This window comes from Panthera pardus, unplaced genomic scaffold (genome assembly GCF_024362965.1).
Source record: "Panthera pardus isolate Hobbes unplaced genomic scaffold, ASM2436296v1 HiC_scaffold_17, whole genome shotgun sequence".
Lineage (NCBI taxonomy): Eukaryota > Metazoa > Chordata > Mammalia > Carnivora > Felidae > Panthera > Panthera pardus.
Window position 1 is genome coordinate 86,574,069 of NW_026526732.1, and position 21,375 is coordinate 86,595,443.

At 37.0% G+C, this 21,375-nt stretch overlaps 1 long non-coding RNA gene and 2 pseudogenes across 1 annotated transcript in view; 2 read left to right on the top strand and 1 right to left on the bottom strand.

Moving 5' to 3' along the window:
- LOC109248215 (uncharacterized) overlaps positions 1-21,375 on the top strand; it is a 96,016-nt gene that overhangs the window by 42,899 nt on the left and 31,742 nt on the right. The window lies entirely within an intron of this gene.
- LOC128777686 (60S ribosomal protein L19-like) lies at positions 2,372-3,149 on the bottom strand (annotated as a pseudogene).
- LOC109248212 (archaemetzincin-2-like) lies at positions 12,666-14,509 on the top strand (annotated as a pseudogene).

The following is a 21,375-nucleotide window of genomic DNA, read 5'->3' on the forward strand; positions in this document are numbered from 1 at the left end:
AGAAAAATATGTATTCTGGTGCTTGTTGGGTAGAATATTTTGTATATGTCTGTTAGGTATATTTGGTCTAAAGTATAGTTTAAGTCCATTATTTATTTAAAAAAATTTTTTTTACATTTTATTTATTTTGAGAGAGATACAGACAGAGAACAAATGGGGGAGGGGCAGAGAGAGGGAGACACAGAATCAGAAGCAGGCTGCAGGCTCCAGTCCTCAAGCTGTCAGCACAGAGCCCGACATGGGGCTCAAACTCACAAACTGTTAGATCATGACCTGAACCTAAGTTGGACACTCAACTGACTGAGCCACTCAGGTGCCACTCAAGTCCATTATTTCTTTATTGATTTTCTATCTGGATAATCTATCCACTGTTGAAATGGGGTATTGATGTCCCCCACTATTGTTGCTCTGCTGTCTATTTCTGCCTTCAGATTTGTTAATAATTGTTGAATATGTTTATGTGCTCTAATATTGGGTGCATATATATTTAAACTGTTATAGCCTCTTGATGAACTGACTCCTTTATCATTATACAATAACCTTGTTTGTCTCTTGTTAGAGGTTTTGACTTAAAGTCAATTTTATTTGATATAGGCATAGCTACCCTTGCTTTCTTTTGGTTTCCACTTGCATGGAATACCTTTTTCAATCCCTTCACTTTCAGTCTATATGTGTCCTTAAAGCTTATGTGAGTCTCTTCCAGGCAGAAAATAGTTGAATTTTTAAATGCATTCAGCCATTTATGTCTTTTAGTTGAAGAATTTAAACCATTTACATTTAGAGTAATTATTGATAGGTAAAGACTTCCAGTTGAAATTTTGTTGTTTTCTGATTGTTTTATAGTTCTTTTGTTTCTTTCTTCCTCCCTTACTGTCTTTCTTTATGAATTGATTACTTTTGTAGTGTTAGCCTTAATTCTTTTGTCTTTATCTTTTGTATTTATTATAGGTTTTGCTATGTGATTGCCATGAGACTTTCATAATACATCTAAGAGTTATAACAATCTATATTAAGCTGATAATAATTTAACTTCAATTGCTTAACAAAGTTCTACACATTTACTTTCCAGAGATAAAGGTAGAGAGAGATGATGATGAGTTGATGAGGGGACAAGGGGCAGCCCTCTTACTCTACCTTTTGTGGGCTAGTCTTCTAGCCCACAATTTCTATTTTTCTCAGTTACTGCACTCAACGTATGTTGTTACCCAGAAACACAAACACAAATGCAAATCCCAATATAAGAAACTTGAATTTTAAAAACAACTACTTTTATTTTCTTTACATTTAAAGACCCAGGGGATTTATATAGTTTGTCATGCAGCCAGCTTTCCAAAAAGCCACTTCAGATATTTGTCTATCTCTTTAAAAATTCTCACTTTAAGCATCGATAACATTTCTCCTTTCACCCAGTCCCTTTACTGTCTTTATGCTTCCTTTTCAGCTCTGCCCCCTCCACTTTGCCACTCTGCTTGATATCTTACCTCCTATACTCAGCCCTGGCTGTGGAATCTTGTCTACCTTACCAAAGATCTTCCCTAATAGGAAACAGCCTTTTGAAATTCTGGAAAAAAATTCTTTACTTCATGAAACACATAACTATTAGTTTAGAATCTAACTTAACTGCTAGATTAGAAGCTCCATGTGAACTAGCATTTTGTTTACTCATTATTCTATATCCATCGTCTAACATAGTATAGAGCACATAGTTAAATCCAATTAATATTTGTTAAATAAATGAATGTTTAGACTTTCCTAGTGTGCAGTGGAAGAAGAGCTATGGAAGGATCATGGCCAGGATAGAATAGGAAAAAAGGGGCAAAGGCAAGGGAAAGGCAAGGGGCTGAGAATACAGTATTGGAAAACCTAAATAGTATCCTTTAGTCAAGCTGGAGAACCTCTATTTTCTGACCCATCCCCTTCTCATATTCCTGGAGATCCATTCATCAATTGGACTGTGAACATAGCAAGACAAAGAAATCTTCCAGATTCTCAAACATAAGTAGCTTTTCCCTGCTAGGTTCCACTCAATCTTTCACTGATTACTACTGCTGTTGTCTGTCAACATCTTCCTGTGGAAAAAAGTATTTACAGATCCTGATAGGGATTTTCCATCTGAAATCATAAGAATTAAATTTTTTTAATGTTTCTTTATTTTTGAGAGAGAGAGAGAGAGAGAGAGAGAATGAGCAGGGGAGGGGCAGAGGGAGAGGAAGACAAAATCCAAAGCAGGCTCCAGGCTCTGAGCTGTCAGCACAGAACCCAACACAGGGCTCAAACTCATGAACCACAAGATCACGACTTGAGCTGAAGTCAGACACTTAACTTACTGAGCCACCCAGGAGCCCCTGAAATCATAAGAATTAAAAGGGCTTTGTCTATTTTCTTTTTTTCCCCAGATAAATGTTTGTTTTATTGAATAACTGATCTGTGTAACTGCTGAGACCACTATGTAGAGACAAAAGAGAATGAGTTTTATTTCTTGGTCTCTTCCTCCTTCGACAGAGTCTTGATGATTTCCTCCTCGGCCTGGAGCTGCTCCTCACTGTGCTTCCATGCTTCCTAGGTATTAGATAGGCAGGCCTCAGCCTGGTCAGCCAGAAGCTTCTTGTGAGCCTTGTCTGCCTTCAGCTTGTGGATGTGTTCCATGAGAATCTGCTTGTTTGTGAACACATTACCCTTCATTTTCAAGTACAGACTGTGATACACGTGACAGTCAATCTTCTTAGATTCACAGTATCTTTCAAGCAGCTTTCAATTAGATTGAGTTTACTCAATCTATACTTAGATTCACAGTATCTTTCAATGCAGAATTCTCATCCTCTTCATCAGGTTACCTTCTCAGGCATTGGAGCCTGGGCAGTACCTTTTCTCTAACCAATGCGCATATGCCTGCCTTTCTGGTGGGCCAAAGCATTTTTCTTGCACCAAGCCCAGGAATGGGCAGTCACAGTCTTCCAGATGATCAGCCCATCTTGGATCAGTTTCTGGATCTGCTGACAGGAGTTGGCATTGGCGATTTCATTGGTTTCATTGGGGTCCAACCAGACCTCCATTTTGTCACAGCAGAAGACACTGAAAGCAAGCCTCTTCTGAAGTCTGAGCATGCTCGTGGCTGCAGCCACAGTGGCAAACAGAAAGCAAAAGGGCTTTGTATTTCAAGAGAGCCCTTTAGACAGAAAGAGGGCAGATATTCAAGGCATTTGTGTGTCAAAACGAGTACTCATGGCTTTGTCCTTATTGAGGTCTTTTGAATCTAAGTGCATGGAGAAGGGATTCTGGGTTTTTCTTGTTGGAAAACATATATGGAAATAATTGGTGATATTCAATGCCATCTAAGTGTCAGAAAGAAAAAAAATGAAAAATATTCCATGTATGGAATTCTGTTTTCTAGAAGGCATGGTTTAGTTTTATTTTTTGTTTTTATCTGTTACAAGAAAAGAAGATACATTTTTCTGTGCTTTGACATTTAGTTTGACAAATACAATAATCAGAATTTGGTTTTCAGTCAATTCAGCTTAATTTGTATCTTAAAAGTCAAAATTGGCTTAGAAAAAGTCATCATTCTCAACATATCCTCAAATAATAAACACAAACATATGGGGAAGCCACCAATAATTTCTTTTTTCAAAATCTTACCCCTTCATTACTACCAGTACCAGTAAGAAATAGAACAAATGACCTAACAGAGAACACAATTTTATAGAGTTGTATCCAGTTTGCGTGGTGAGAAGGGGTAGTTTCCCTGCATTCCCAACTATATACATTCCAGAATTAATTAGTAATAATAGAAGTATTCTCCTGAAAATAACACATATCTTTTAACCAACTTTTCTATGTGAGAAACATGTCTTTCTCTTTCACAATCAGAGCACAAAGTCTTAATACTCAAGCAGTGTCTATTATTATGCTCAAAATAAACCTCATTTAATTTAATGAATATTAAAAACACTTCTACCTAAATGGGATTAATATGATGTGATATAAGAGGAAGAAAAAGGGGAAAAACTATGGAATATAGGAAGAAATGTACAGCCTGTCAGTTTAACACGTACAGAGAAATAATGGGTTATGTTTGAACCATTGAAGGAATTTGGCAGTTAAATATCTATAGAATATATTAACAGACTAGTCCATGTGATACCTGACCCCAATTCTTCTCAGACATCCTAATACCTCACACAAGCTCTCAGATATTCAAGCATATTCTCTAAATCTTAACTAGCCTCACATATTAGTGGAAGGAAGCACCTGCCTGACTATATGGGGAAAATATTAAGTTAGGGTATATGACATTGCATCATTGCCTACTCCCCCTCATACATGAGTTTGCATTAGGATCAGCCTGTTGTGACATGAAACACTTGGCTGTAATGCATAATAGTGAAAAGACTAAATGTTTCCCAAGTGAAGTTCACATAGCATGACTGTTATTACAAAGCCTAAGCAAATAACTTTGGTAAGTAATATGTCTATGGAATAAATAACTATTGGAAAAACATTTCTGGGTTTATTAACTGAGCTAATGGAGTAATATATTATGGCACCTCAGGAATCTAAATTTATTTTAAAACTATATACTGCAGATGGCTAAATGGTGGCCACAAAAAAAGATATGTCTATGTCCCAAACCCTAGAAGCTATGATATTAACTTTTTTGGAAAAAGGGTCTTTGCAAATGTAATTAAGGATCTTGAGAAGATACTTTTAGATTATGCAGGTGGGTCTTAAATCCAATAACAAGTGTACTTATAAAAGACACAAAGAGAAGAAATAAATACATAGAGGAAAAGACAATCTGAAGACAGAATCAGTGATGCAGCCACAGTCTAAGAATGCAGACAGCCACCTGAATTTGGAAGAGGCAAAGAACAATTCTCTCCTAGACACCCAGAGAAAGAAGAGCCCTGACAGTGTTTGAACTTATGGTCTGAAGAACTGTAAGAGAATAAATTTCTGTTGTTTTAAACTACCCAGCTTGTGGTGATTTGCTATGGCAGCCCCGGGAAACTCATACAGCCATCTAGATTACTGTGTATTTTAAACTCGTATGGAGAGTGAATTCCAGCTATAGAGAAAACTGCTGGACATGTCCTCAGGATATATGACTTCTTATAATTCAGGTTCCACCCAGAACTAAACGTGTGACCTTGAACAAGAACATTAGCCTTCCTGTTACTCAATTTCTTTATGTGCAGTTGGTCTAGATGATCTTAAAGCTGCCTTCCAAATCTAAATTCTACATTTCTGTTAATAACTGACAGTAGAAAACTGAATAAGGAGAAACACAGCCAGCATTTTGTAAACAGTCTCACACATACACACCAGATCTCAAATACACATACATATACACACACACATTCTTATAAACACACTTTTGAATTTGTGTTATAAGGAGAGAGGGAGAAAAAAACAAGATTAGCTATAATTGCTCTCATTTATATGCCAAATGTTGTTTTATGTAATCCTTATGATAAACTTGCTGTTGTAGCAGTCTGGGTCCAATCAGGAGATAGAAACAGCACAGTGGTTTAAACAGGGGAAGTTAATATAAAGGATAATTAAACTAAGATAAAAGAGTAACTGTAAGATCAGAAGAAACTCTGTATAGTATTCCAAAGCTGAGGGAGAGTACCCAAGGAAGGACAAACTTGAAGGAGGATTGGACCTTGTTGGAGAAGATGTGGTTTAGTCACAGGACAGCAGAACAGTTTGCTAATTGGGCCAGCTGGAGTAGGTCTGGAGTTGCCAGGCAAACAGCAGACCATCTTCCAGAGTGCTGGCAGAAAGCAGGCTCTCAGCAACTGGCCAGGGTGTGCAATGGGAGTCTGGTGCCGGCTAGGGCAGAGGTCTTCAGGGTGTGAGGGATGCAGGAGATCTGAAGGAACACTACCTATTATGTATTGCTCTGCCCTTGGTGGCTGCATACAGGCTGCATAAAGCTCTGGGTTCCATGTTGAGAGGCCTGCAGAAAGGATTTCATCATGCAGAGCTGCAAAATCAGAGAAATGGATTTCTGGGTCTGTGACTGGGGCAGGCTCCACCAGATGTCCTCACACCTACAATGCAGATCTGCCCAGCCCACACTAGAAATCCTAAGAAACCATCTTCCTCCTCGGTGTCCTTCTAGTACCCTCTGTCAAGAAAATTTAACATTGGCCCCAATTTAATGCTAAAAAAAAAAAAAAAAAAGAATTCCTTTATCACAGAGCATGTATTAAAGGATGCATATAGAACTGAGAAACAATAAATTGATAACTGACACACTCGAAGAATATAATCACACATGGGGACACCAATGTTCAGAGAGGTGAATACAGTCACTAAACCGCAGAGCTAGAAATTATATCCAGAGCCATAAATGGTTGATAATTCCTGAAACTATGCTCTAACCACACCCCAAGATGAAAGTGTGATGAAAATTTCCCACTTAAAGTATTTTATACTTAATTGTACTTCTTGTGATCATATGGTAAAACTTCATCTGATGAGAATTTTGCTGCACCCATTTTGTTAAGAAAAAGAAATCACAAGATCACTCACCCCTATCCTATGCTTTCTACCCTTCCCTTCACCCTCAGGCTGGGATAAATGTCTCCTTCCTTTGTGAAATGCCACCCTCTTCTTGGCAAAGACATCTTGGATTTCTTCATAACAAGCATCGCACTCTAAATTATAATTATCTGCTACCTATGTGTCCCTTACCCTAAAGCTCCAACCTTCCCAATTGTGGAGACGGAGCCTTACTCATTCATCTTTGTAGCTAGGCCTGTGTCCTGGCTCATACGAGATTTTTAATGTAAGAGAATTGACCTGAATGAAAGAGAACAGATCCATATCAGGGATTCACTCAAATAAGTCATTTCTAGGATATAATTCAGGGTCAAAGACTGCTGATCAAGCGGCTGAAGGACACACACCAGTCATTCCCGTGGGACCCTTCATGGCATGGTATATAAGGTCTACCATGTGCAAAGGATCAGAGGTGAATTTCCAAAGCTATGACCTGGAAGGAGGCCCAACATACCTGAAAAGACTACTCCAAACAGGAACAGTAATCAAGGGCAAGGTGGCAAGCGACAAAAGAAATAAAACTGGGAGCATGTAGTTGAAAGACTTAAAGTCTGGAAACACAAGGAGAGCTAATACAGAAGAATGTTGTGAGCAGGTTAGAGGGAATAGCCCAGCATGACCCACCTCTGGCACCTTTGCAACACCCTCTCAGGGTATGTTTATGGAGTTGAACTGAATTGATTTAAAAGGTCTGGAATGACACATTCAGCACATCCTCCAATATTATAACAATCTGCTTGACTCACTGCCTCTGAAGAGCCTCACATTGGTGTCTAAAGTCATTTACACATTCAGATTTGAGCCTACTCAAAACTGAGCAGGTCAGCTCCACAGCCTTAGGCAAGGTTCTGGGTGAAATCCTCAGCCTTACAGTAAGTATCTCTTTACCCAAGTAGCTTCCTAATATTACTAGGAATTTTTACTCTTTTTTAAAATTGAGATATAATTAACATACAAGTTTCAGGTGTCATATTGGTTTTAGATGTCCAACAATATTATTTGGTGTATCTATATTTTGCTAAATGATCACCACAATGTTTAAGTCCATCACCATACATCATACACACAAATACCATACATATATCACCATACATACATCATTGCAATTTTTTTCTTGTGATGAGACCTTTTAAAATTTACTCTCAGCAACTTTTAAATATATAATACAGTACTCTTTTTTAAAAGTTTGTTTGTTTGAGGGGGGTGGTGAAGGGCAGAGAGAGAGAGAGAATCTCATGCAGGCTCTGCGCTGTCAGTGCAGAGCTGAATGTGGGGCTCGAACCCATGAACCATGAGATCATGACCTGAGCTGAAGTCGGATGCTTAACCAACTGAGCCACCCAGATGCCCCCAATATACTACAGTACTCTTAACTATAGTCACTGGGCTACACAGTATATCCTCAGGACTTGTGTAGGTCATAACCAGAATTTTGTACCTTTGACCCCCTTCATCCATTTCACACCCCATCCCCCATCTCTGGCAACCACCAAGCTGTTCTTTGTATCTATGAATTCCAGGGTTTTTTTGTTTGTTTCCACATATAAGTTAAATCATACAATTTTTGTCTTTCTCAAGCTGACTTGTTTCCCTTAGCACAATGCCTCTCAAGATCCACCCACATTGTTGCAGATTGCAAGATTCCATTATTTATTTTAAAGCTGAATACTTTTCCATGTGTATATATATGTGTGTGTGTGTGTGTGTGTGTGTGTGTACACACACACACACACACACACACATATATACACACACCATTTCTTCTTTGTATACACACACACACACACACACACACACACACACACACACACACCTTTTCTTCTTTGACCATTCATCCACTGATAGACACTTAGTTAGCTGCCATGTCTTGGCATTATAAATAATGCAGCAATAAACATGGGGGTACATACATCTTTTTGAGTTAGAGTTTTTGTTTCCTTCAACTAAATACCCAGAAATGAAATTACTAGATCTTATGGTAGTTATTTTTAATTTTTTGAAGAACCTCCATATGTTTTCCATAGTGGCTGCACCAATTTACATTCAAACCAACAATGCATGAGGGTTCCCATTTTTCCAATCTTTTTGATAACAGCCATTCTGACAGGTGTGGTGTTTTGATTCACCCATTGTGGTTTTGATTCACATTCCCCTGATGTTGAGCACCTTTTCATATATCCATTGGCCAGGTGCATATCTTCTTTGGAAAAGTATATCCAGACCCCATGGCCATTTTTAATCGGATTTTTTTCTATTGAGTTGTAGGAGTTCTTTATATTTTTTGGATATTAACTCCTTGTTTTTTATCTAGGTGCCCTCCTCTCATTCTCCCAGTTCCTTGAAGAAAAAGGACCTTGCCTGTCCCTCTCTCCTCCATTTTCCTTAGAGACTAAAGTTCTAATTCCCACGTGCCTACCCATATGACTTACACCTATACCTTCCAAAGATTACACTCTTCCTGGATCTAGAACACTCCTCAATTTACTGCCAAATCTCTTCTTTACTTGCAAATCACCTATTGCATTCTGTTGGATTCCTGGTTGTCAAATCCCCACTAGCCAGGACCTTCCTGCTGGGACTTTCCCTTAACTACATGCCACGCTTCATGCGAGAATATATTTGTGTTCAGTTTTCTAAAGGCTAAATATCTTTTATCCAATCAGTGTATTGACAATTGAGCTCTCGTTAAACTATACTGGCCACATCTTTGTAGAACAAAGTGATTACTGATGTTCAAGATACTACTGAAATACTGAACTACTACTAGAATCATAGATATATGAGAAATACTATATTACACTGAATTTTCTTTATTTACCAGGTAAATAAATAAAATACAAGGAAGATTTTCAACATAAGGCATAACACAAGATATATCAAATTAATATTAATTTAACCAAGAATCCAACTAATCGTAAGATCTATTATACTCAAATTTTTATTGTCAGTTATCAGTTATAACATCATTCAAAACAAAGTGCATACATGTTTGCATGTATATAAACATACATATCACCACTGTTTTGGTCCCAAATGCAGTTGATAGTTGTGTTTTGTGGGGCACCTGGGTAGCTCAGTTGGTTAAGCATCTGACTTCAGCTCAGGTCATGATCTCCAGATCATGAGTTCAAGCCCTGTGTTGGGCTCTGTGCTGACAGCTCAGAGCCTGGAGCCTGCTTCCAATTCTGTGTCTTCCTCTCTCTCTGCCCCTCCCCCCACTGGGACTCTGTCTCTCTCTCTCTCTGTCTCTGTCTCTCTCTCAAATTAAATAAACATTTAAAAAATTAAGAAAGTAATTGTGTTTTGTTTGTTTATTTGTTTTGTTTGGCTCATTCCTCCTTACAAAAATTTGATTTGTAGTACAACAGAATTTTGCGACATTGATTTTTGCGATGAAGTAACAAAATGAGGATCTAGAAGACATCCACATTCTGCTCACAGGGCTTACAAAACATCTAAATGATCCCAGATTCACTTTTGAGCACAATGAAGTTTCTCATAATTTACTATAGGCTCCATAAATTCTCAAATTTTTATTTTATTTTTTGGCAGATCTAAAATCTGAATAACTGGACTTCTGCTTCCAACCAAGACAGGTAACCAGGACCAGATTTACTCTCCATCCTTGGTCAACTAGAAGACCAGTCTAACTATATGGACCAACAGCTTTTAGACATTGAACAACAGATAGCACAAGAAAGTGATCTCTGAGAGATAGGAAAGGAATAAGGTGAGCCATGGGATTTCTCCAGCTCACTGCCAGCACAGCATGTCCAGGCCACAGTGCAGGGAGTCTGAAAACCTTCCTGAGCTAGGAGACAGAGGTAAGAAATTGCAAAGACACAGTGGGTAGAGTTTGCAGGGCAAAATACTGGACAGGAAAAAGTTGCACAAAGAGAGAAGCACTGCAGAGAGGGAGGGGAGAAGGAAAAGGGAAAGAGGGAGAGGTGGGAGGGAAGGAGGGAGAGAGTAAGAGAGAGAGAGAGATGTGGAAATTGGCTAAGGGTTTCCCTTGACTTTTCAGCTGTGTGCTGATGAGCACTTATGTGTAAGGAGACCACCTGAAGCAGAAAGAAAGCCACCAGAAAAGATCAGGGAGAACCATCTTCAGAGATCACACAGAGCTGAAAATAGTTCATATTCCCGCCAGCCAGAATAGAAAAAAAAAACCTCATAATGCAAAACGCATTATGTAGGGTATTCAGAAAAGTATTTCTTCAGCAGTGGGGAATATTCAGCCCTACGTTTAAAGGCTTCTCTGATCTCACTTAACTAAGCTTAAAAGGAACATCTTAAAAGATTAAACTCTTTCCAAGTAACTTAACTGCAACCCAAAGTAAAGCTCAAGAATATTTAAAAGAAAACAAAAATATCAGCCCTCAACAACATAAAATTCATGTCTGGCATCCTATCAAAATTAAAGATATTCAAAGAAGTGGGAAAATATGACCCATAATGAAGGAAAAAAATCAATCAGTAGAAACAGCCTCCAAAATGTCATAGATGAAAGAACTTGTAGAAAACAGACATTAAAGCAGTTATTTTAACTATATTCCATATGGTCAAAATCTGAATAAGTTAATTACTCTTGGCAATAACACTGCTCATTGAGTTTTAAGGTTTGGCCATATATATACACCAAAAGCATGCTTATTTTATTGTTATTATTACAGAAAATTTCAGAGACTGTAGCACCTAAACAGAAGGAGTGTATATGTCATTTTCTTTTTTTTTTAATAAGAATATGTTTTTCTGAATTGGGTTGACTAGGAAGTTAGTAAACTATTTCTGTCTACTGCACAGGAAAGAAAAATTATATTGCTGCTTGGACTAATTTATCTACTTATTTTATTGATTTATGGAACTACCAATGTTAAAGCACATTTGAATCTTTGAGAAAAATTAAAAGCATGAATCATCCAAAAAGACCATCAGTGTAGTGGGATTTCATTAAAAGCCAAGGTTTGAGTATTTAAGAAAAGAGAAAGTCAGATGTCAGAGCATACTGTCATACTTAGCAGATAAGAAACATGTTTGAGGTTATGGTATGTGTTCATAAAAAGATGGCATAGCTTGAATTATAGCCAGCTCAAATGAACCCTAAGGTGAGTATGATGCATGTTTAAGCAAAAATTACATCCACTCCAGATAGAGGGTATTATTCACTTGCTTTCCTGGTTTACAAAATAATCCCCTCCCAGCTGGCCAAATTACCCAAACCTCTTAAAGTGCCCACAAATGGGGCCCAGCCTAGTTCCTTCACCTAAACCAGAAAGAGCTTGAGGGGAAAATGGGTGGTGTTGGGGTGAGGGCAATCTATCCTATTCATCTTTTTACATATCCAAAAATGCAGGGACAGATAAGACAATGGTGATTTTTTATTGTTGACTTGTCCTCACATGCATCCCCTTCTCCCCATTGATTTCATGAGCTCATCCCAAATCACTCAGAGAACTATAATGAGCTCTGTCACCTTAAGGCAAGTCAGAATTCGTGTTTCTTCTAATTAAGACTCTGAAATATGTGTCCTGATTCTCTTACAGAAGTAGCCCAGACTCAGTAGACAATCTCTCTAGGTACCAAACCTGACTCCATTATTCACTGGCTGTGTGACCTTAGGCACTGAGCTTCAGCTTCCTCATCTGTAGAATGGAGATGAGAACAGTAGTACCTACTTCACGGGTTTTTGACTAAGAATGAAATGAGATAACTTATGCAGGACACCTCGCATTCTAAGGACTTTATAAATGGTAGCATTTTTTACCCATTCAAACATATTTACTGGTATTTCATAACAGGAACACTCCCCCCACCAATAGGACTACTTCTTATTATAGCCTGCTCTTCAACAACACACACACACACACACACACACACACACACACTTTTCTCATTTCCATCTGCTTTTTCTCATACTTTTCCTTTTCTAAAATGTCTCATGTGTCATCACTTGGTTAACCTACACATTTGTTAAATCATTATGGGTCCCACCCGAATCATTAAATTTTAACTGCTCTAATCCTTGTTATAATTAATTAAGTGACGTACCAAAAAAGAAAGAATTAAGAAATGAAAATATAAGGCATACAGGGGTGGCCCCGGCTGGGAGGCAAGTGAAGGTGTTCTGCAGAGTACTTTCCCAACCTGCCCAGGCATGCCCAACTCTGTAAGGCAAAAACTTCAATGGGAGCCTTCCCCCTAAAGCCTCATGGTGAAACAGCTGTTTGACACATTCAGAAGGAAGGATGTCAGCTCTACATAGGAACACGATGTGAATGGAAGAGACCTGTCATTATACAGACAGTAAGGCACTCTGAACAGACACAAAAAACAACTCTCATCTCAAAAAACCCAACACTTGTGTCACAGTATTAGAAGTTAGATCCTGGCAAATGGCGTTTGCTGAATGAAACCTTCAAGCCAGACAGTGATCTCTTTGGACCTATTACCTTGCATTTGCAATCAGACTGGATCATCTCCCATTTGAGGCTCCCCAAGACTTCAAGCAATTTTTCAGTGCTCCTTTCAGAAAGGCACTCTCTCTAGAGAAATGCAGTATTTATATACAGTGCATTGGATCTCTAGGAAACACCAGAATTATCAGTGAAGAATATATTAAATGGCTCAAGGGCTACTGTGAAGCATCCTTCCATGGCTTGACAGTAAAACTCCTAGAACCAGTTCCTGTCTCTGTAAGGAGGAGCTCTTTTAGAGTCAATGATAACACACAGAACCTACAAATTCATGCAGGGCACATCCCAAAGTTCTTAAAAGAAGAGAAAACCTGGAGATGTCTTCTGTATTGTGGGAATAACAATGATTGATCTTTACCCAAGAGATTCCTGGAATTTTGCCTTTGGGTAGGCCTCTTTGACAGATGGTATGGGAATATTCAGCTTTGCCAGGTATGGCAGTGATTTATATAACTCGTGCTATGAAGACAAAGTGAACAAGCCACAGAAAATATCTTCAAGTGACTATTTAGTTTTTGATAACAGTTGTACTCCAGAAGTAACTAGTGTTTCGTTGCATCAGTCCCAGAAGACTTTCACCCGTGATATTGGACACGCATTTGGATTTTGACACTGCCAGTGGCTCGCATGACTATTGCAAGGCTGCAACCATTTGGAAGGAGCTGACTGGCGCTCCCTCAACCTTTGCCTTTATCTCACTATGCAATTTGCAGTGTACAAAGCACTGGGGAGGTGGATTGATGATGAACCTGCTGACAGCCCTGCAGTTAGTATGAAACACAGTTGCGAGGATAATGGGAATTTACCAAAACCTGTGGATGCCTTTGGGAATGGAAAGAGTGGACAACAAAATGCCTTGCTGTTGTCCAAAAATAATGACCTTCATATACGAGTAATTAAACTAAACACTTGCACATTAAAAAAAAGAAATGAAAATATAGTACATTCAGGTTTTTCTCTTCTGCTTCAGAAGTTTGCAAAAGAGGAATAGTAACTTTCTTATCGTATTTTGGTTTTTATCATTAATACTCTTTACTTACCCAGAGATGCATGTTTAAGCAGTTCTTTCATTGCCTGGCCCTAGAAGTACATGTAAAAGCTATAATTAGTAAGCAGTTAGCTACCAAACAAAACAAAACAAAAACAAAAAACTCTGATTTTAGATATGAGGTAAAGACAAAATTATCCCTTGAAATCTAACAAAAAAATCAACAGATGATGAATGATATCAACACTACAGTAGTAACTTACAATGGGACAGGTTTTATAATTTTTTCTTTGTCGAGAAACAAAGGAACCCCCTCCTCCCCATATCCAATTAAGAAGACCACAGTGCTTAGGGGCACCTGGGTGGCTCAGTCGGTTAAGCGGCTCAGGTGGGGGTTCAAGCCCCACATGGGGTTCTGCGCTCATGACAGGGAGCCTGCTTCAGATCCTTTGTCTCCCTTCCTCTGCCCCACCTCCCCCTTCCCTCTCAAAAATTAATAAATGTTAAAAAAAGAAGAAGAAGAACACAGTGTTTCTTTAATACAACATAACATACAAAATTTGAATCTGGTGTTAGGGAAAGCTGTTGCTAAGTCAATCAATGTATCTTATTGTATATTGTAATATCCTAGTCAGAGATAAGACATGTTAAAATAAGTCCATTATATTACACAATTCTAAAACTAGGAAATCATGAAGCAATAAATTATCAAATTTTATTCAGTTGTCTCCAAAAAGATACTTTTCTCATCCTCATGGGATGATATATGTCATTGAGGTAGAGATGTTTGCAGACTGAAAAAAAGTGGGTTCTCCACTAATCTAGATTGTTGGAAATGTCTCCCAATAATGTGTATGATCTTTGTTCAGTTATGATGCTGGCCAGTCAGCATTCTGATCTCTAATCTGATTTCCTAAATGGATTTGCCCAACACAATGAGAACTGGAAGTAGTGTGACCTTGTGGTAGGTTTGCTATTGTGTAAGATTTAGAGTTCTGTGTGTATTCATAATATGATATCTGCTTGAAAATCAGTGTCTTATGAATCTAGGTATTATGTATCAACCCTGTGACTCACTTCACCTCTCAGAGAAGTAATAAAATTGCATCCTGAACTTCAGAGTTTGAGTCCAGTTCCAGAGCCTAGAATGACCCAACAGGATCTGGCCAACCTGCAGGACCCAGCCTCCACCCTAGCAACCACCGTCCCATTCTTGCTTATTAGCTCTTTAAAGACAACACTGCCCTATCTAAAGAGATCACCAGTAAAAGCTGCTAGCAAAGAAGGGTAATGTTCCTCAAATTGCAGAGCCGCTTTCTTACTAAGCTCCAGCAGTGCTGAACATATGACTGACTTTGTTCCCCGAGCCACAATGCTGTTTCTCTCCCTCTGCCAGGAACACCCTTTTCTTCTAATGGCTTGATTGACTTACACTCACCAACTCCAGCAGGTTTTCTTTGACCTACTTTCCCAAGCCCTGCCCCATATTCACACACACACCTTGGTTAGAAACTTTTATCAGGTACTTCTTAGAAACAATCTTGCTACTGCATCTGCACACCGTTTTAAAATTATCCATTTACTGGTTTGCTAACTGTAATGTTCTTAAGTGAAATGCAGGCTTTATTCATCTTTAAATTCCTAGCACCTTGCATTGTGCTTAATATCCAGGAAGCCTTCAATACATTTTTGATGAAAAAATGCTTTGTTAATTTATTGTAGTAGGAGACGAGAAACTTTTCTACACAAGTACTTTTATAGAAATTTGAATTACATTTCCCAATAGAGCTCAACCTTCATAATATTTGCATAAAATGACAGTTTCGAACAGGGGGTGATTCTTGGGTCAGCAGATAGTTATATTTCCCAGTAAATATATTTTAAAATGCATATTTTATATGATATTTATATAGTACTTTCTGGGTACCAGGAACTAGTCTAAGTGCTTTATAAATATTAACCTGAATTATCTTCATATCAAACCTATAAAAGAGGTGCTACCACCCCCACCCCCAACTTATAGCTGGGGAAATAGAGACACAGAGAAGTTATGTAACTTGGCCAAGATTGCTCAGCCAGTAAGGAGAGGAACCAGGATTTGAATCCAGGCAACCTGGCCCAGAGCCCAAAGCCTTCTCTGCAGGCCTAATAGATTTGCCAGTAAGTCTTCATCCACAAAATGAGTGGGCATGCTTGTATGTAGGGTCCTTGATGTTTAAGTCATTTCCTCCCTTTCCTCCTTGTCTAGCCTTCTTAAACAGATGTCTTCTAAACCTCACACTTTAGACAAGTATTTTATTGAATTACTTTCCTCTAAGGAGCCTAGTCTATTTTACAAAAAGGAAAAATGAAAAACAGAAACAAAAACAGGAGCTCAGTAATCCTCACAAAATCCATTGAGGAATGTACGTGTTAAGAAAAGGAAATATTTTTAAATGGATATTTAGTTAGATTCTTACCCCCTTAGGATAAGACTGAATAATGATTTCATTCTGCCCTGAGATTGAAAAAAAAGTGCTCTTGTAAGTCTTGGAAAGGAAGCAAAAGGATATAAGGGCTCTCTGTGAAAACCTTCTATTTCCATTTTTTTGAAGTTCAAATCCTGTGATGATTAGCTGCAGCTGACCTTGACTCTCACACTGCTTAGGGAGGGATATGCTATCATAGAGATCAGAAATCAAATGAATTAGGCTCTCTCTTCAGCCTAACACTTTAAACTGCAGCTGGAAGAAACCATCTTTAGGCTAGTCATCCCAAAAAAACTTTGCACAGAGGCATCTTTGCCAGAAGGAATAGGGCTTCTTTGCCGACACTGCAGTAGAGTTATAAAGGAGAAAAGCAGAGAAAAGAAACCTGCCAGGACTAATTGAAAACTGTGCAATAAAATGAATGTTATCAATTAAATTGTGTTCTTAAAAGGATCAATAGGGGTTAAAGAAAATATGTTTTACCACTGTTTAGAAAATTGATCAAAAAAACTCCTCAAGAGATTAATTTAGAAAATTGTGTTTTTAGCAAGCAAATGTGTAAGGGCCAAATTGTGTGGCCAAATAAGCCCTTGTTCTGTCTCTTGGAAAATAAGGAACTCTTATTACAAAAGAAGATTGAGAGGGACTTATGCTTTGCAAAGTTGGGATTTTAAGGACAAAATTTACCCTCTAATCAAAAAAAGAGTGGAATATACAGAATGTTTTTCAAAAGGCTAGACCGCAGGCAAGAAAATACAGTGACCATGAGAGACAGGAAATAAATGAGATTAACCTTATGACTACCCCAGTTTACTGCCTTGAAAAATATTCCAGGTGATGCAGCAGGGAGGGGAAAACCAAATGGAGACAGGCAACTTTCTATTTTGGGGAGACCAAGGTAGTTTGTTCTCAGAAGAGAGTATTAAAGAGTAGAGAGATACACAAAAAGGGATTTCTAGATACTGGCAAATGATCCCCTAAAATATTCAGTTGAGTGCTGTTCACTGCATGAATATGAGCAAATTACTCTAGCTTAGAGAAAGAATTACCCAAAAGGATTAAAGGGAACAGTACATGTGGCTCATAGCAGATCAAAAATTGTGTTTTCTCATAGCAGCCAGATTGGAAATTCTCATAATTGACAGGACACTGTATAGAGTACTGAAATAGGTCTTATTTCAGTAGTGGTAAATAACTAGACTTGGAATAAACATGCTCTTGTTCCACATAACAACTCTGAAAAGCAAGGCCTGAGAGGATCAAATGGCTCACAAGTAATTTAACTGTGTCACAGAATAAATCTAAATAATATTTGTAAGAATACAAAAGTATCCAGACAAGATAAATTTCGATGCTTGAGAACAAATAAAAAAATTACTAATCATGTAAAGAAGCAAGAAAATAGAAACCATCATGAGAAAAAAAATTAACCAACCAAAACTGATCCAGAACTGATATCGATGTTAAAATTGTTAGACAAGAATATTAAAAGTTGTTATAACTGAATTCCATATATTTAAAATTAAGAAGAAACATGGACAGTGTTTTTGTAAAAAGATCCAAATCAAACTTCTGGAGAAGAAAACTATAATGTGTGAGATGAATAATACACTGGATGGGATTAAGGGCAGATTAAACATTATAGAAAAAAGCCAGTGACCTTGAAGATGTGGCAATAAAAACTAACCAAAATGAACATAGAACAAGGAATTTTTTTAAATGTTCAAAGTATCAGTGAGTGTGGGACAATTTCAGCCAAAATCCCTGAATGAAACAAAAGCAGAGGGAAAAGAAAAACTATTTGAAAAATGTCTAAAATGTTCCCAAATTTGTTGCAAACTATAAATCCACATATCCAAGAAGCTCGATCAACTCTAAGTACAAGATATATGAAGCAAGCTACACCAAGGCTCACATCATAATCACATTGCTCAAAGCCCATGATAAAAGGAAAATCTTAAAAGCAGCCAGAGAATAGACATATTACCTATAGAGTCACAAATGTAAAGATAATATCAACTTCTTATCAGAAACAATTAAAATAGAGCAACATCTTTAAAAAACTAAAATGCAATAAAAAGTCCCTAATAACCCAGGATCCTATGCCCAGAATCTAACAGAAAGACAAAATGAAGTCCTCTTCAGAACTACAAAAGGTGAAAGAATTCGTTATTAGCTTCCATCTTAAGGAATACAAAGAGAATATCAAGTTAAATCCAACATAGGCAGAATAAAGGCAATAATAAATTTAGAGTGAAAAAACAAATGAAATAGAAAACAAAAACCAATAGAGAATATCAGTGAAACCAAAAGCTGGTCTTGGAGAAAATCAAAATTAGTAAAATTAATAAACATTTAGCCTGACTGATGAAAAAAAGACAGTAGACATGATTATCAATATCAGGACCAATAAAGTATTACTAAGGATAGACTCTATAGATATTAAAATGATGATGTGTGAGCATTAATATATAAATGACATAAACAACTTTATACCAATAAAATCTACAACTTAGATGAAACTGACAAATTCTTTGAATGAACAAACTATCAATGCTCAACCAAGAAGTGAAAAATAACACAAATAATCACATATCTTTTAAGGTAGTTGAATGTATAGTTTTGAACTTTCCCACAATGAAAACTTCAAGCCCAAATGGCATACCAGTGACTATTACCAATTATTAAAAAATAATAAGATCAATTCTACATAAACTGTTTCAGGAAAATTGAAGAGGAGAGAGTACTTCCCAAACCATACTACATCCTGCTACCAAAACCAAAAAATTATAAGAAAAAATAACTATACTAACATCCTTTATAAACATAAATAAAAATTTCTATCAAAGTTTTAGCAAACTGAATCTGACAACATCTAAAAAGCATAGTATATTATGACCAACTAGTTTATGCTAAGAGTACAAAGTTGGTGTAATATCTCAAAATCAATCAATATAATTCACCATATTAACTAAAAAAATTATAAAAGTAAAGAAAAAAAGGAGTGCCTTGGGGCTCAGTCAGTTAAGAGTCCTGCTCTTGATTTTATCTCAGGTCATGATCTCACAATTCGTGAGATTGAGCCCTGTGTTGGGCTCTGCACACAGCCTGCTTGGGATTCTCTCTCCCTCTCTCCCTGTCCCTCCCCCCATCATGTCTCTCTCTCCCTCTCTCCCTCTCTCCCTCTCAAAAACAAATACATAAACTTAAAAAAAAGACAAACCTAAATGGCCATCTTAAGAGATGCAGAAAAAGTGTCTGACACTTTTTCACAGTCATTCCTGATAAAAGCTCTCCGTAAAGTAGGGATAGAAGGGAACTCTCTTAATCTAATAAAGAACATCAAGGAAAAGTCTATGACTAATATAGTAATGGTGAAAGACTAAGTGCTTTCCTCCTCAGATTAAAAACAAGACAAGGACATCTGATCTAACCATTTTTATTCAATATCTTACTGAAGGTTCTAGCCAGTGTAACAGTGTAATAAGGAAATACAAAGAAATGTAAGGCATCCACACTGGAAAAGAATATTTAACATTTCTTTATTCAGACGTAATCATCTATGTAGAAAATCTGATGAAACCTCAAAAAACTACACTTATTCAAAAGAATATATAAAAAACAATATTACTTACATATTTCAGCACAATACTATCAGAAATTAACACTTAAAAAATAATGTGACTTACAATAGTATCTAAAAATATGAACTCTTTAGGGATAAATTTGACAAAGGATATAAAAGACTGGTACACTGAAAGCTACAAAACAATGAGAAATTAAAGACTTAAATAAATGTATATCTTGTTCATTAATCAGAAAACTCAGTAATAAGAAGCCAGTTGTCCCCAAATTACTTTATAGATTCAACACAATCCTGATCAAAAATTCCAGAAAACTTGTTAGAAACTGACAAGTTAATATTAAAATTTGTATGGAAATGCAAAGGACATATCACAGAATTGCCAAAGCAAATATTTGCAATAGCAAAGCATAGAATTGCCAAAGAACAACAGAGGAGGACTTCCATTATCCGATTTCAAAACTTCCTATACAGCTACAGTAATCAAGCAGTGTGGGGTTAGAATAAAGACAGACAAATAGATCAGTGAAACATGATAGACTGTCCAGGAATTGATTCAAATATTTACAGACAACAGACTTTTAACAAAGATACAAAAGCAATTGAATGGAGAAAGCATTTTTTCTTTCTTTGTTTTCTTTTTTTTTCCAGACAAATAGTCTGGAAAAATTGGATTTCCATGCGTAAAGTAAAAACAAAAAAAACAAAAAAAAAAAAGAAAAAACCCACTTAAATCTTACCTTACATTACAGGCACAAATTAACTCAAAATAGATCACAGACTTATATGTAAAGCCAAAAATTATAAGATGTCTAAAAGAAAACACAAGAAATGATTGATATTCAAGTTTAGGTAAAGATTGATTAGAGACAACAAAAGCATAATTCCCCAGAATAAAAGTAATAAATTGGATTTCATCAGAATTAAAAACTTCTGCTCATCAAAAGGCCCTGTTAAGGAAATTAAAGGACAAGCCACAGCCTGGGAAAAGATATTCAAGTTATGTATTGGATAAAGAATTTGTATCCAGAATATATAAACATGTTATTCAGCTCAATAATAAAAACATAAGTAGCCCAATTTAAAACTGGGCAAAATATTTGAATAAATATTTTTGAAAAATATACATATGGCTAATAAGTACTGAAAAGATGTTCAGTATCATGTTCAAATCATTAGGGAAATGGAAATGAAAACCACAATGAGATACAACTACATATCAACTGGAATTGCTATAATCAAAAAGACTGACAAAGCCAAGTGATGTGGAGATACCAGGATCCTCATGTATTG